Consider the following 16,644-nt stretch of genomic DNA (forward strand, 5'->3'; position numbering starts at 1 on the left):
ACATAGCCAGAAATTTTAGTTATTTTAGTATTGAAAAGTAACATGAATACCCATCACTATGCATAGACTAATAGATTTGAAATTATTACTTCACAAAATTTTAAAACACAACATTCTATACTTCTAAAATGTGACAGTGTAAAATTTTATGGTCTTTTCCTTCTTTTAATAGTACATGATTGTAGTACATAATGATTCCATTTGTGGTGGGGAGTTGGTACATGTACTTAACACCGGTTAATTTTTTTTTTCATCTCTAGCCTTTCAGCCCTCCCTGCTGCTTGCATCTCTTGGTCCCTTTCCCATTTGCAAAAGCTCTATTTTTTTTTTCAATTCTTTTATATTCAATCCTCTTCCCCTCCCGATTCTCCCCTTTCCCTACGTATCTTGTCCCCCTATGGTCACTGATGATAATTGAGTTGGATTTCTCAGTAATTATTATCATTACCTTTCTCATTCCAATATCATTAAAATCTATTTATGTTAAAGAGAAATGATGGAGGAGCACCTCTTTCTGGGATAACAGGAAAATGCTGTACTTCATAAATATTATGCCACAATAGTTGAATTGGAGCTGGAAGTGATAGCACATGCTTGTAATCTCAGTCCTCTCTGAGGCTGAGGAAGGAGGATCTCAAGTTCAAGCCTAGGTTGGGGAACTTACCAAGCAGTGGGATCTTGTCTTAAAAAAATGAAAAAGGCCTGGGATGTACCTTTGTACAAAGAGTCTAGTTCAAGTTCCAGTGCTGCAACCAAAACAAAATAAAACAAATGATTGAACTGGGCAGTACTTTCTCTGTGACTCCCTCGTTACAAATGAGAAATATGCGAGTGATTTCCTCATTTGTTAAAGGGAAAATCTAATTCTGAAGCTTTTATGGGGAAAAATTGTGTCAAATCCTAATTGTGTACATTAATTAATTAATCCACAAATTCTCTGATGAAAATACTATAATCACTGCTTTATCAATGTGAAAGTGATGCATAAGAAGTTAATAAGCTTTCCCTCGGCCATATTGCATGATGGTGGATTCCATCCATGATCTGCGTCCAGCCCAGGCACGTTACCACTCAGTCACACCATCTATAACTACTTTTTTTTTCTTCACAAGAAGTGTGGATTTTATTACTAAGGCAAACAAAAGTCATATTAAAAATTAGAAGCAAGTGGAGGAAATAGTTACAGTAGCAATTTAGAAATATTAATCTACAATATCAAAATTCACATGTAAATCACAAATATTTCAGGGGAACAAAACCATTTAGGAGTTTCTTAGATTGGATATATTGTGCATCAGAGCTATTTTTTCTATTAGGTTTCTTTTATGTAATTACTGAGGCATCGACCAATGATTGTCTTTTTTTATTATTTAAAGGAAAAAAAAAACCAAAACAGTATAAGGGTACAAGTAATGAAGAATTTATAAAAACAGTAAGAAATCACTAGTTAATAGATTACATATTGCCATCTTAGAAATAGTTGTTCAAGTTACAGGATTAAAGCATACAAAGTGGACATTCAAACAATGAGACTGCAAACAGTTGTGTTCAATGATCCAACAAAAACTTAGTGATATGGTCACCTATCTTAACACACCTAAACACACTTGCTGTTGTATCCTTTAGAGCACTTTTTTTTCCTCTCTTTTTTGCTACTTCTGTTTTAGATCCATGTTGGATTGTGCTCAAGAGGAGAGGCCCAGAGCAACCTGGTAGTAACTGGGTAGAAGAAACTAAACAGTAGCTTGGAAGAAGCATTAGACATCTTCTAAAGCAGTCTGTTCTTGTCATCCCACGAGGCAGTGTCCACCTTCATCGTCACCCTTCCCTCAGCTGGACAGCTGGTCTAGCTGCTCCTGGGCTCTCCTTGTTTCATTTGGGACTTCTTTCATGCTGTTTTGCATACTCCTTAAATCCATGTAACCGTAGAGGTTAAAGTTCTGAAACGGACAATAGTATTTAGAATGACTTCTTATTTAGGTCATGTTGATAAAATAGCTTATGATTTTATAAAAAGTAATGCTTTTCCTTCATTTAAACTTTTCCCTGGGGAAGCATTCAAAATATTTTCTAAGACACAGACATTAACTAGTCAGAACAAATGCCTGCATGCCTAGTAATGAAGAACAACTGAAAATAATTGTTTCAAGTATATGCATGTGTCTTTGTTGATTATCAGCCCTTCCTGTAGTTCATGTAGTTCTTTTGACATTGTTGGTCTTTAATTAATTAATATATTTAGTGAATATTCATTGGTGATCTAAGCTAAATATAATTCTTGCTTTGCTGGAGCTTTGGTCGTTGGGCTCAGTGCTTGGATCTGTACTTTTGTGTCTCTGAGTGGGCAGCTGTACCTAGCGCTGGTCTGTGTTTTAGGGGGTCAGCCCCACATCCTCTGGGCCCTTTTTATCTGCTGATCTGTACCAAGTTCTCTCTGTGTCAGTGTCTGTGTCTGTGTCTGTGTCTGTGTCTGTGTCTGTGTCTGTGTCTGTGTCTGTGTCTCTGTCTCTGTCTCTGTCTCTGTCTCTCTCTGTCTTTCTCTCTCTCTCTCTCTCTCTCTCTCTCTCTCTCTCTCTCTCTCTCTTTCTCTCTCTCTCTTTCTCTTTCCCCTTATGTCATGCTGGCTCTCACTTTCTCATGCTAAGTTTTGCTACCATGCCCTCCTGCCCATTACCACTCTCCAATGCACTGCTAAACACATATGCGGGGTAAGGCTGGGAGCTCTCTTTAACCTCAGGTCAAGTTATGTTCCCCTGTTATGATTTGTTAAACAATCATGTGTCTGTGATGATATTATGTTTGCATGTAATAATAAAATTAGTTTTTGTTCACTTAGCTAATTATTCTGTTGAGTATAGTTATCCCTGAATGTATTTTGAGGAATTGGTTCTAGAAACCCACATGGCTATCAAAATTTGTGGGTGCTGAAGTCCTCTATGTAAAATTGCATCACATTTCCATATACTCACACATAACCATCTTTAGACTTTAAATCATCTCTAGATTGCTTGTAATACACAGTGCAGTGTAAATGCCAGTTATACTGTATTGTCTAGAAAATAATGGCAAGAAAAATATCTATATATGTTATGTGTGGATTCAATTTTTTCTAAATTTTTTTTTTTTTTAGACCAGGGGTCAAAATCTTGCACTTGCCAGACAGGCACTTATGCCACAGAGTTAAATCTCCAGCCTGTCTAAATATTTTTGATTCATGGTTAACTGAACCCATGACTGTAGAACCCAGCAATATGGAAGGTAGACTGTGTTCTCTATGGCTCAGAATTGAAAAGAAATTGAGTACCAATTCCTTAAAAATTTCATGCTATAATTCAAGGCTTAATATTTTGGGGTTAATGAATTTGCTTATTTTCAGGTCATATTTCTGGACACTTATCTCTGTATTTTTATCTTCTACTCCGTTACTGCTCAATGCATTATAATTTGACATTTACTCTTATTGAAATAGTTTTCATTAATATTATCAATGAGTTTTTAATTGAAAATTTGAAAGCTAATATTTCAGGCCTCAAATGAAAGGACTCGATCTAAATTACAGAAATTTAAAGTTTTTGTGCCATTATTCATGGTACCTTAAACTTATGCCTCAATCTATTTTCATTGGTTTAAAATCTTTTTCCTTCTTCATATATTATATTATTTCATTCTCCTTCCTTACCAATCAAATGAACTAGTTTATACTTCACAGGAAAAATAACAAAAGCCATTATATAGATGCCAGATGGATTGTTTTGTAGCCTGTTTTGCCCAATCCCCAAGCCTCACATACAGATCCACCTGTCAATATGCCAGAAATGGTCTCCACCCCACTGCACAATAGAAAAGGTGTTCTTATTTCTTCTTAAAGCCAATTCTTCCACTAATTTTCCCAGAACTTTGTGATATCATTTATCAACTACTGTCCGTAGTGGTTTGAAACTTCTTCAGGATTCTCAGACCTGTCCAGACTGTCTTAGATGTTCTAGATTCTAGGCGGCAGGAAGGCAGAGGGGTTGAAAACCTTTGGTTTAATGATATGTTCAGAACCAAGAACCATCTTTCATTTGTCACTGTTCTTGGATTCTACCTGGGCTTAATTCCAAACAACAATCAAATCAAGGTTGAGAGTCACTGTCCTAGAACAGAATGATGGCCAAATGCTAATGGTAAAATATTTTAGTGTAGAATTCTGTATTCACAAGCCACAGTGGTAGTAACAACAGTTTTCTAGTCTATGAGAAAGCCTCTCAACTCTTATTTTACTTGTATATGAGCCAGCTCCTCCTTGCTAACGAAAAAGAGAGATAATATTAAAGATTCCTTAACAATCTGCACTGAGGGAAGAGATGCTTGTGAGGAAAGATATCTTTAACTAAGTTTATATGATGAGTCTGACTAATGAGGGTCCCAAAATGCATTTAAGAAGTTGTTGGAATAAAAAGTAGCATAGAAAAAAAAAAAAAAAAAAAAAAAAAAAAAACACATCAAAACCCACTTTTAAAGAAAACATTCATGGTTCTGTATATTGTAAAGAAAAATCTCTTATTCACAAAACCAGAGCTTATAGAAACTGTTCTTACATTCCTTGAATAATATTCAGGGAATAATAGTTTTGATATGAACAGGGACGGAGCCTATGCTTTGTTTGGTGTATGGGCTCCCTGTTTCTTAGTTTGTAATTTCCGTTGCACGGTGTTTCCATTCTGCTCCACTCCACCCTGCAGGGGGTGGGAGCACAGTGAGGGGCAGGGCCAGACTGCTCAGGGCAGAGACCTGAGCGGAAACATTACTATGTTAATTACTGTGAGTAAAGATTTTTCAAAGGAAAACAAACTATCAATCTTTTCAAAAACTACCATTTAGGTAATAGAGGATGGTAGGATCAGTGAACTGTGCTGACTTGGGAAAATTTTTTTTTTTTTTTTTTTTTTTTTTTTTTTAATTTAAGAGGAAAAAGAGAAAAACACAAAACAAACCAAAGCGGCGTAAGGGTACACGCAATACAGAACTACAAAACAAAACAAAACAAAACAAAAAACCATAACAGTAAGAAATTACCTGCTAGTAGATTACATACTATTTTCTTGAAAATAGTTCCTCAAATCACAGTATCAAAGAACACAAGGTGGACATTCAAACAGGGAGACTGCAAACAGCTGTGTTCAATGTTCCAAAAACATTGATAAAGTCAGCTATTTAACACCCCCAAACACACTTGCTGTTATATCCGTTAGAGCTCTTTTTCTTTTTTTTTTTTTTTTCCCTCTCTTTTTTACAACAAAATTTACACATCTTGGATTTTATTACTCCTTAGTGCTTATTACTTTCTTTGGGGTGACTTGGGAAAAATTAAGATCTAGTCATTCTAATGGACTGAAGAGATTCAGGCACACAGTTTGTAAGCTCTGCTCCAGTGCTCTGCTCCTTATGGCGCTAACTAAGCTTTACTGTGACAGGTTTGCACACTGTACATGCCCAAAGAGTATGTGATTACATATTTTCCTAAGAAATGCTTTTATAGTTTATTAAAAAAGAGATACTGTTCCAGCGATACTTCAGCAGATAAATTGTCCCAATGTAGTTTCTTTTTTCATAAACTCATGAAATGGAAGAAATGATAAAATAAACTTGATGAGCAACTGGAGTTTTCAGTGTATGTGTTTATAATTTCAAAGTTCCCTTTAGCTTGGCAGATGCATTTAATTAAAATAACATTTAAATTAATTGGATTAGAAAATAAAACAATGCAAGTTGCTCTTCCCAAGAAAATGTGTGCAAGGCCCAATAGTCTCAGAAACATTCTGGCTAAATCTAACTCTCTTTTTGTTCTCTCTGACTCCTATAGGGCAGATCTTTGGCCTTTATTTATTTTTTTTTATTAAAATTCAACATTTTAATTCTTTCCTTCAAATTCTCTTTTCAATGTAATTCATAAGCATTTTTATTTCTGCTGAAGACACACATTATATATGCTGGGAGTGAGCCTGAAATTCTAAAGCACATTGAAAGTGATGTCATCCTTAAATGTTTTGCCGGCCCACTGAGAGATATAAATACCTTGTAATCCCATTTGCTCTTGCATCTCTCCTTCCTCCTGGCCCAAGAAACTTCTTAGGCCTCTCTGATGTGTATCCTCATAGCTTTCTATTTTAGGGCAGCATGCTTTTCAGCTAGTGTTGTAACCTTTTTCAGTTACAATTGATCTCATTAATATGTGAATTTCAACAATAAAAATAGCAATTAAATTAATAAATTATGTATGCATATATACATAAACATATGTATATACATATATACATACATATACACATATATACATTCATATATGCCTATATATATCTTGTTGTTAAGGTACTAAGAATAAAGGTCATACAATATGCCAAGGGTTATTATGCCATACTTCTAGCTCTTTATTGAGTAAACATGTCCATTTGAAGAATGAGCTTTTGGAGAAAAGAGGGGAATGAAAAAAATGTTTATTTTGAGATTTTGCACCAAACTTTATATGCTGCACATGTATCAGTGCTAGCAATATTGCCAATATAGGGACTTCTCAACCCTCTCAGTTACTAGGGAGAATAAGAAAGGATCAGAAAAACAGTAGGGAAAATGCTTTGAGGTAGGTGGAAACTGAAAAAAAAAAAAAAAAAACAGTAGTGTAGATCTCTAGCTATTTTCTAAGGAAGCCACCAGAATTGATTCCTTTTTTAAAGTTTAATAGTGACTGTCCTAAACGCAGGTGTGCAGGCACTATTTTTTGTTATGAAATGTCTGTAGAATATTCAGTGTTGTTTCGCATTGTATTTTAAAGGGCTTATTCTGATACATCAGTTCACATCTTAAAATTTTTATCATGCTTGAATTCTGGATTTTAATCTTATCACTTATCTTCAAGTGCTACTATCCTGCTTGTAAGCATTGTATGTAGTTTACTTAGACATGCAACTGAGAAAAAAATAAGAGAAGGTGAAACACAGTCTGTTTTCTTGTTTTTCTCTAAGTCATTTTATGCTTTCAGAGGTTTCTTATCATAGAATGATCCTCTTGTAAAAAATAGTGCTTACGTTAACTAAATTATTTCAATTATATCACCATTAGTGACCTTTCAGTTTCTATGCTGCAAAGAACAAAGCCAAAGTCCTTTGTGCTTTCTCACATCTAGAAAAATATTTAAATAGGGTGACTAACTAGTTAAGTCAATGATGCAATATGTTTTTAAAAAGAAAAAAAAGTCGTGACCTGGTTCCCTTTATAATTTCTAGTGTCAGACACTGCTATTGAGGGACCAAGTATTTCCTTTCTCCCTCTCCTCAACTCCATTTTCATTTATGAAGAAAATTAAACTTTACAAAAATAATTTATTTACAATAATCTTCACTGTATAATAAATGGGGCCATAAACACATGTTTTAAAAACCCTGCATTAAATGATTCTGGTAAATTGGATTTCACAGAATATAATTCTATGGAGTTTATATTTGCTCTCATAAGAAGTGTAAATATTGGGTGGATTTAACATAAAGTTGATGAAGTTCTTTACGCTTTAGGATATCTTAATTGCACAATTCCCTTCCAAGTCTCAGTCTAATTTATTTTAGTAATCTTGCCTATTTCCATGATGAGAGCTATATTATTGGAAGATTGGTTTATACTAGGAGACAATATCCTGCCTTTTCACTAGTTTATACACATTTTATTTTCTACTTCTGAAAAGAATATATGCTTTGTTTTCTTCCCAGAAGACATTAAAATTTTTTTTATTTTGCAATTAGGTATCTTTTACTTTAAAAATCAACATTACTGACATAGAAATTGCATGTAATGAATGACACAAATCTGAATTGTACCACATTGACACCTGTGCATACACATGGAACTATAACTACGATTAAAATACCGATGAAAATATCATCATGTGGAAATGTCTATGCTGCCACTTTGTCTGCAATGATACTCCTGCCTCAGGTAAACAATAGATTTTTTATCACCAAAGATTGGTTTGCTTACTTTAGAATTTTATATAAATGGAATAGTACAGTGTGCACTCTTTTGTATCTGACATTTTACAATTTAGTTTGATGTTTTGAAGCTTGATTAATCTAATGGAATGCATCTGTAACTTATTCCTCTTTAGTGCCGAATGGTATTCACTTATATTTATGTATCCATTCACTAGTTAATGCACAGTTTATTCTCAGTTTTTGGTTGATATTAGTTAAAACTGCTGTCAATGTTTGTTTGCAAGTTGTTGTGTGGATATGTTATTGTTTTTATTGAATAAAGAATGAGAAGCATAACTTCTGGGTCATATGATAAGAACATACTTGCATACATAAGATGTGACCACAGTGAATATTTCAATTAAAAAAAATATTAATCCTCTACAAAATACCTACCTCCTTTGAATATACTGTGTCATCCTTCTTGTATTTTCTGAAGCAGTTCTGAAAGTCCTTTCATGAGTGTCTTTTGTAGTTCTGTCGTGGCTACCTCAGGGTTTCAAATCAATTCAAAATCCTTGCTTATCATGGTCATTGACTTTGAGAAAGAGCCAGAAGTTACGCAGTGTCAGATCTAGTGAATAAGATGGATGAGGACACACTGCAATGTTTTTATGAGCTTGTCTTTCCCTTGGATAGCACTTGACGGCAGCATTTATTGTACATTTGATTACACCTTATAATAACACTCAGGAGAAAGGACTTCCAAAATTCCTTCGGAAAGGTGCAAGATACGTTCAAACCAAGGAGGAGTATTTTGAGGGAAGTTATTGGTAATGTGTTTTTTTTTTTTTTTTAATTGTAATACAGTTTTTAAATTTAAACATAAATTTAAATTTATTTTTTGATCAACCTTTGTAAAGGAATATACTTTGTAAAGTGACTAAGTTTTACATACCACCGAAAATGTAATTATTCAACTTCTATCTATGCTAATCAATCCTTTAGATTTTAGCTTTTCTTTCCAGTGCAAAATGATTTCTCATTATGAATCTAATTTGCCTTTCCCTCATGACTAACAATGTTGACTATGTCTTTCATATATGTATATTGGGCATCTTCTTGCATATATTTGATGAACTGTCTGCTCAAATCTTTTTTCTAGTTTTTGGTATTTATAATAACTTATAATACTGTTTAGAACATAATAATATTATATGTAATATAATACTGTTTATAATAAAGTAATATTATTTATATTAATAATTTTTTGGTACCAGGGATTGAACTCACGACGGCGTGCTTACAAGGCAGGCGTTTATGCTGCTGAGCTAAATCCTTGGCTATATTACTAATTTTTAAGAACTTCATATATATTGTGTTCCTTGTCAGACATATTTTGCAAATATGTGCTCTGGTTTTATACTTTGTCATTTTCCTTTCCCCTTCTCCCCTTTCAACTATTAAAAAACTGATTTTGGCTTTTTAGTTTACTTACATAAACAATTTACAAATTTTTTGTAATATTTGTGAATTTTTAAAAGATGATCACCTGCAAGAAGTTATGTTGAATCTATGGAATAATTTACAAAGCACTGGCAGGTATAAAATATTGATATTAAGTGGTTATTACAGTAACCATAATTAATGAAATATAACAGTATTGAATAATTCATTTTATGCATATTATTCAATCCATGGACACAGTATATTAGAATATTTATTTTGATCTTTTTTGCTTTCAAAAATTTAAAAAAACTTTATCATTTATTTTATAATTTTTGTATAACACTCTAAATTATACTTTATTTCACTGTTATGCTATTTTAGTGTATATGCTGCCAAAGCAAACACACTTTTATCCTATTTTAAATATTTAAAAAATATTTGTAATTTTTTCCTGGGATATAGAAATAAATTTTATTTTTATTGGCTTTGTGTCCTGAAATTTTGCAAAAAAATTGCTTCTTAATTCTACTAAGTTTTCAAAATATTATTTAGAATTTTCTGTGCAGACATTTGTCATGTCACTATCAGTAGATACAGTTTAATTTGATCTGTAAGCATTTTTTCCCTTTTATAAAGCTTCGGACCCTCAGTAGTATATTGAATTAAAGCAATGAGAACAGAAACCCAAGCTGTCTCAATTTTAGAAAAAAATCATGCAGTCCTTCACCACCAAGAAAAATATGTGTAGATAATTTTTTCATAGATGCTCAGCGTTAGGCTGTGGTTGTGTCATTCTGCTAAAGTTTTACTGATTTTTTTTTGTCATAAGTGTTTTATTTTTCCCAAGTACTTTATATACTTCTATTAAACAAATCAAATAGCGTTCATCTGAAGAATGTTGGTAAATTTTAGTTTAGTAATGTCTTTATCTGTTTGGGATATTGTGATAATCCTGATTGTATCAGGATTTTAGAGTTGTTCCTTTCTTTTTTTTTTGAAAGGATTTGTGTAAGACTGCTATTCTTTTTCCTTTGTTTGACAAAATTCAGTACTGAGTTCACTTGAGTTTTTTCATAGAAACTGCTTTTAATTTTGAATTCAATTTTAAAAACTGGATATAAAACAATTCATATTTTGTATTTTTTATTCACCTGTGATGTGAGCAATAGAAATAAGAACCTAGACTCTTGCTCATCATCCATAAAGCTTATTAGCATAAAATGTGAGAAAAAACATTTCTGAGCTACAAATTGCAATATGAAAAGTTATATAATGGTTAAGTTAAAATTATGAAGTAAGTTTTCATGTTGTTCTGAAATTTTTGAAAATTACATACAGATTTTAAAAATTATTTGTTTAGGAAACATTTATTGTACGTATGTCTACTTAACTATAATTCAAAAAAAATTTAAGGCACAATTTTAAGGTACATTATTTGATTTATATTGTACTTTTCACAATTATATACAGAATTTTTTTTTTTTTTTTGTATTGAAGATTGAACTCAGGGCTTTGCACATGCTAGGCAAGTACTCCACCACTGTGCATTGCACACAGTGTTTTGCTTTATTTTGAGACCTGCTTTCACTAAATTCTGGGGATGGCCTTGAAATTGCCCTCTCTTTAAGCCTACCACACAGCTGGGGTTACAGGCATGCACAACCACAGTCATCTACATACAGAACTTTAACATACTTTTTTTTGTTTTAATTTCAAGTTCTGTTAATTGAAAATAATGTCTTTTCTACTTTTCTGCTTTTAATCACAGATGTGTAGTTAAGATACTTCCTCATAGCACAAAATCATAACTGCAAATGAATGGCTAAAAGAAAAATTCTAGATCTGAAAATTTTATAAATGTACATACATGATTATTATACAAATAACCTAATTTTATATCTAAATGTAAATCACACCATAGTAAATATTATGGTCATCACTTTAAACATAAAAGTATAATGGAAATTTTAAAATTTAGATGACAGTATAAAATAACAAAAATCATATTTCCTAAGAGTTGCTGCTTTATATTTACAATATTGATTCAAAGGTATTGAAGCTAAAAATACGTATTTACTGGATTTCTTTTGCCTAGGAAAATTTTTGTGAAAGAACCAATGGCCTCTGAGGTGGTGGCTCATATCTGTAATCCCAGAAACCAGAAGGCTGAGTTCAAGGCCAGCCTGAGCTCAAGGCCGGGCTTAACTAGAACACAAGAACTTGTCTCAAAAGAAAAAACAATTAATGACAAGTTTTCTCATTTTGAATCACAATTATATATTTATAATCTTCATATTACTATTAATTAATTTAGCCTTTTTATTTCTATACACTATAATTTTAACATTTTATGTTAAAATCAGAAGCTTAGTTATTTCGGTATTCATGATGATGTTTCTGTAGACGTTTTCATGATCTTGGTTTGCTGAGTTGTCCTAATATGCTTTTCAAATTTCTTGCCAAAAATTTCAGAGGATTCATCAGCTTTCTTTTCTTTACGACAATACAGCTAACGAGAGTTTTCCCTGCAGTAACTAAAAATAGCCATCAACTTTAGACCTTGGAACTTTAATTAATTTTAACACTTTGCACAGGTCTTTCAAGCTTCAGCAAGCCCAGAGAAAGCCCTTGGAAAAACAGTCAGATGCCTGGTTTGCCTTCTCATAACTCTTATGATTATTATTGGCAACTGGCTTAGGTTTTTTTCCCTTTTCATTTTTTATCGGTACCGGGGATCCAACTCACGACCGCCTGCTTGCAAGGCAGGTGCTTATGCCGCTGAGCTAAACCCCCAGCCCCGGTTTTTTTCCCTTTTCAATAATCTAGTTATTATTAGCTTCTTAATTTCTGTACTCCACTGGAACTATGCCCTTCTATTGTCCAGCTCTTCCACCTGAAGTAGGATATTAGAGCTGGGCCAAACTGGACAACTAACTGAGCAGAAAGCAAGCACCAAAGCTCATAAAACCCAGAGGACATGTGTACAACACATGACCCCAAATGACTGTATGATTCTTGACCACTGCACAAGGATCCAATCAGAGAGCAAAACTGTCAGATTTTCAGTTAAATCTGGACTGTTTCAGGACCAATCAGGAAAATGCCATTTTCAATCTTTCCCTTCCATCAGCCTGGGAGCAAAGTGAATATTTTGATAGATAAGAAAGTTGAAATCTGGAGCCAGGCCAAATAAATTTTGAAGGACTACAAAACACCTTTCTCCCTTATGCTTGGCAGCACTGTAAACTGTTCTCTGCCCTCCTGTCTTGTAGAATGTACTGTTATTCTGCCTTTAGTAAGTGTGCATGCTCACTGCCTTTTTGTGTGTATCTTGTCCAATTCTTTTTTTTTTTTTTAATACCAAGAAACTGGAAAGAAACCCTGCAGGACCCTCACCTGATAGTATTTCTTGCTAAGCCCAGTCAGGAGGTAAGACCCTTAGGGAGGGCATTTTTTTTTTCCCTTTTCTCTCTTCTTTTTGTCCATTTGGTGCCTTTGGTTGCTCACTGTGCATTGGTTGCCAAGATTATTAAAAGCCATAAGAGTTTCTGCCACTTGAAGACTCCCCTGAGAGGATAACTCTGTCATGAAACAGCGTTTTAAGCTTCACAAGACAGACAACTTCCACTCACCCAGCAGGTCTACACTTGATGTGCGGGTGACCGAGAGTTGAATGTCTCTCCTGCTACCACACCTTTGTTCTTCCCGTGCAGTTTATCCTCGGCTTTTTATTCTCCGGTGGGCAGTTTTCAGTGACTTGGTCTCCTGCTTCAGGAGCACCTGCACCCACCCTGCCTCTTTTTGTGCCCATCCACATCAACATTGCCTTTGTTCTTTTCCCTCAAATGCCCTTCTATCTGGCTACTTTTATTGAATCACTGGCTTTAGGACCAAATTTCCTAAAACCTCCTGCAGCCAATCCAGCTTTTTGCCAGGTTTCTCAGTTGTCCTCATGGATACTGGGAAATCTCACCCTTATGGATAAAAGCTAAGGTTTTTACCTTTGGAACAGAACATCAAGACGTCTTCCCTTCTCTTCCAAGTGCGGGCAAATCTCCTCCCCAGTTCTAACAAAATTGTGGGTAATTTAGGAACAAATGTGCCCAAGGGAAGATGCTGATTCTCAGAAGGAGGGAACTAGAATATTTAGTGACCAGGTGAACAGACTCTGGCCTTTGTACCTGGAACTTTCCAAAGGCGCTTCTTAAATGCTAAAGGACAGATTTTTTATCTCTATCATTTTAAAAAATACAAGTCTTGTGTGATTGAGATAAATGGGAAGGGTAGTGTTTCTCAGCTGATTGACTGTAGCTAATAAGAGAGCCTAACCTGACCTTTAAGGAGTCTTAGTGGGCCACAGGCTATGGACAGTGTTAAGGGCAGCAACAGGAGAGCCGCTGTTGCCATGCATTTCACTTGCAATTTCTAGTAGGAAATTTGAGCTCCTAGCAGGACACCCTAGTGCTCCACGGTATGCCTCAGAAGGACCCCAAAGTCCTCTTCTGTCTCCTCTCCATAGACCCGGGAAGCACTGTGGGAATCAGTGTGCCCGTGCCACCCACCTTACTATTAGGCTGTGTCCTTAAGAACTGGAAATGATTTGACTCTGAGATTCTGAGGAAAAAGCAACTTGTCTTCTAGTGCAATATTGATCCACTCCAGTATAAAGTAGGAAATGGTGAGTAGTGGGTACAGAACAGCAGTCTAAATTATAATGCTACTGTTCTGCTGGATCTTCTCTGGAAGAGGTAAGGAAAGTAGCCTGAAATCCCCTATGTTTGAGCTTTTATGATTCTTTATCTAAAACTATCCCTCTGCAAAGGCTCAAGAGATGTGATCCTTAAAGGAACCGCTGGACAGGAGGCTGATATCATTGATGATCCCCTCATCAGGCCCCCAGCTGTCTCTCAGGGTGTCCCACACACCTGTTTAATGAAAGAAGCCACACTGGAGAGCTCCTCCACTTTCTCCTTACACTCATAGGCCAATAACCAGCTCCGCCCTCTCCAAATGACTCAGAAACTCCCTTAACACCTGGCTCCCCATTGAGAATCTGTACTCCTCAGCCCTGTCCTCAGGCTCCTCAGGTAAACTTCAAGCCCCATGGGACACGCTTGGGGTGAAATTCCTTCTTTTCCTGTTCTCAACTCATCTTGCCCTGTAAGAGTGGTTCTAGGCCCAGAGGGTTCTCAGGTCCAGGTTCCCTGCTCAGTGGCAGCTATCCAACAGTGGAAAGAGTATTTAGGTCGAGTTCCGAGACATCCCAGTAGGTTTGCAGGTGAACTTCGAAGTTTGACATTTATTTTTGGCCTCTCATGGTGAGATGTCCAATTTGTTATAGCTGTTTGCTCTATATCATGAAAAACAAGGAGTAGAATTAGAGGGTAGGACATAGACAGATAAACAAGATGAAATCTCATCCTGGAGAGTTCCAGCAGAATGAAATTGAGACTGTAATGCTGTGGTTGGACTATATGATGTCTAAAATTGTGACTGCTTTTATTATGGCAATATAAAGATGCATCAGGAAAGCTGGTAATTATAGAAAAATGAGAGAATTTGCAGAGGGCAAAGACAAAAATCTAGCCGTCTTTCATGTCCAATTAGAAGACGCCTTCTGCACATATACAAATTTAGACTCATCTTCTGAGGAGGGACAGGTGCTAATGGAACAACATTGCAATAGCCCCAAATATCAACCCAGGTTACAAAAACTCCATATGGACTTTAGACACCTTAGCTCCAATTGCAAGACACAGCCTTTTCTCTACCCAGAAGTAAAGATCTGAAAAAGACAGGAACCAAGAACAGAGCAGACAAAAATTATGGCTTTTGCAATCAGCAGTGCTTTAACCATACCTTATCTATCCAAGAGAAAATCGAGGTACAATCATGGAAAGAGTTCCTGTTTCAAATACAGTTGTACTGGGCATGCAACTGTAACAGACCACCACCCAAGCCCTGTTTCATGTGTCAGGCAGCTGATGTGACTGACCTGTGGTCACTCTCCATTTTACTCCACTCCACTCCGATCTGCTCTGCTCTCCCCCTTTCCACTCCACTCCAGAGCAGGGGTGGCCTGTCATCTCCTGCTCTGACCAACAGGTCTGGGGCAAACTGAAGTATCCTGTCCACAGACGCATCTCTGTCTACCATGAGGAGCCTTGGGAGACCCTGGGCATCATGGGCAAGAAAATTCAGTTTCTTATATATACAGAGACAGTATACTCTCTTTTAACTTCCTTTACTAAACATCCCTCCTCCAGATCTATAGCCATCATGGGAATTGAAGAGAGCTGAAATGAGAGAGTGTGCTTGCTTTGATACATCAATTCAGAGCTCAAGTGTTCAACCATGAACCGTTGTAACAACTGTGATAAATATGAATGAAATCGCCTTGATTTTATTGGTGGAAATGAGCTACTATACAGCTTCAAAATACATTAGGTTCATGTTTTAGAGTAGAACAGCGGGACTAGTGCAAAGTGGTCACCACAGCGTTTGGCTAAGCCGGTATGAGATTCAGCCAGAACCACAGATCTCTGGTTTCGCATGTTGACTAGATTACTTCTCTTTTCTGAGACTGAATAGTGTGAAAATAAAAGAGCTCCTTTTTGCTTGAAATATTAATCAGTGTAGTTAATTTCCTATGCTCTTTACTTGAAAAAAATTACTATCAGATATTTGAATTTTTATTTTTATTAGTGTGTTGCCATACTTAATAATTACATTCACTGTGGGGGCGTTAGTGCATTTTTATAACTCTTGTTTCTTTTTGCAGTCCCTTCCCCTCCATCCCTCCTTTCTCACTCTGCCTCTTTGTCCCCTATTATGAGATTTTAAGAACGAAAATTTTATTCTTCAGCGAATGACAAATTTCTTTTTTTGTTTTTTGGGTTTTTTTTTTTTTTTTTTTTGGTCTTTTTCATTTTTTTTATCAGTACCAGGGATCAAACTCAGGACTGCCTGCTTGCAAGGCAGGCGCTTATGCCGCTGAGCTAAACCCCCGCCCCATCGAATGACAAATTTCATCAACTATTATGTCTTTGTTTCCTTTTCCTGCTTTCTCTTTTTTCCTTTTTTCCTCCCCCTCTTCGTTATTTTTGTAGGGACTGGGAATGATCCCAGGGTCCTTCCACCACTGAGCTACACTGACAGCCCTTTTTATCTTTCATTTCGAGAAGATGCCTTTCTAATTTGCCCAAGTGGGACTCAAACTTGTGATTCTCCTACTTCAGTCTCCCTCATGCTGGGC

This window comes from Cavia porcellus, unplaced genomic scaffold (assembly GCF_034190915.1).
Source record: "Cavia porcellus strain 051 isolate PalLab524CR breed Dunkin Hartley unplaced genomic scaffold, mCavPor4.1 scaffold_14, whole genome shotgun sequence".
Classification (NCBI taxonomy): Eukaryota; Metazoa; Chordata; class Mammalia; order Rodentia; family Caviidae; genus Cavia; species Cavia porcellus.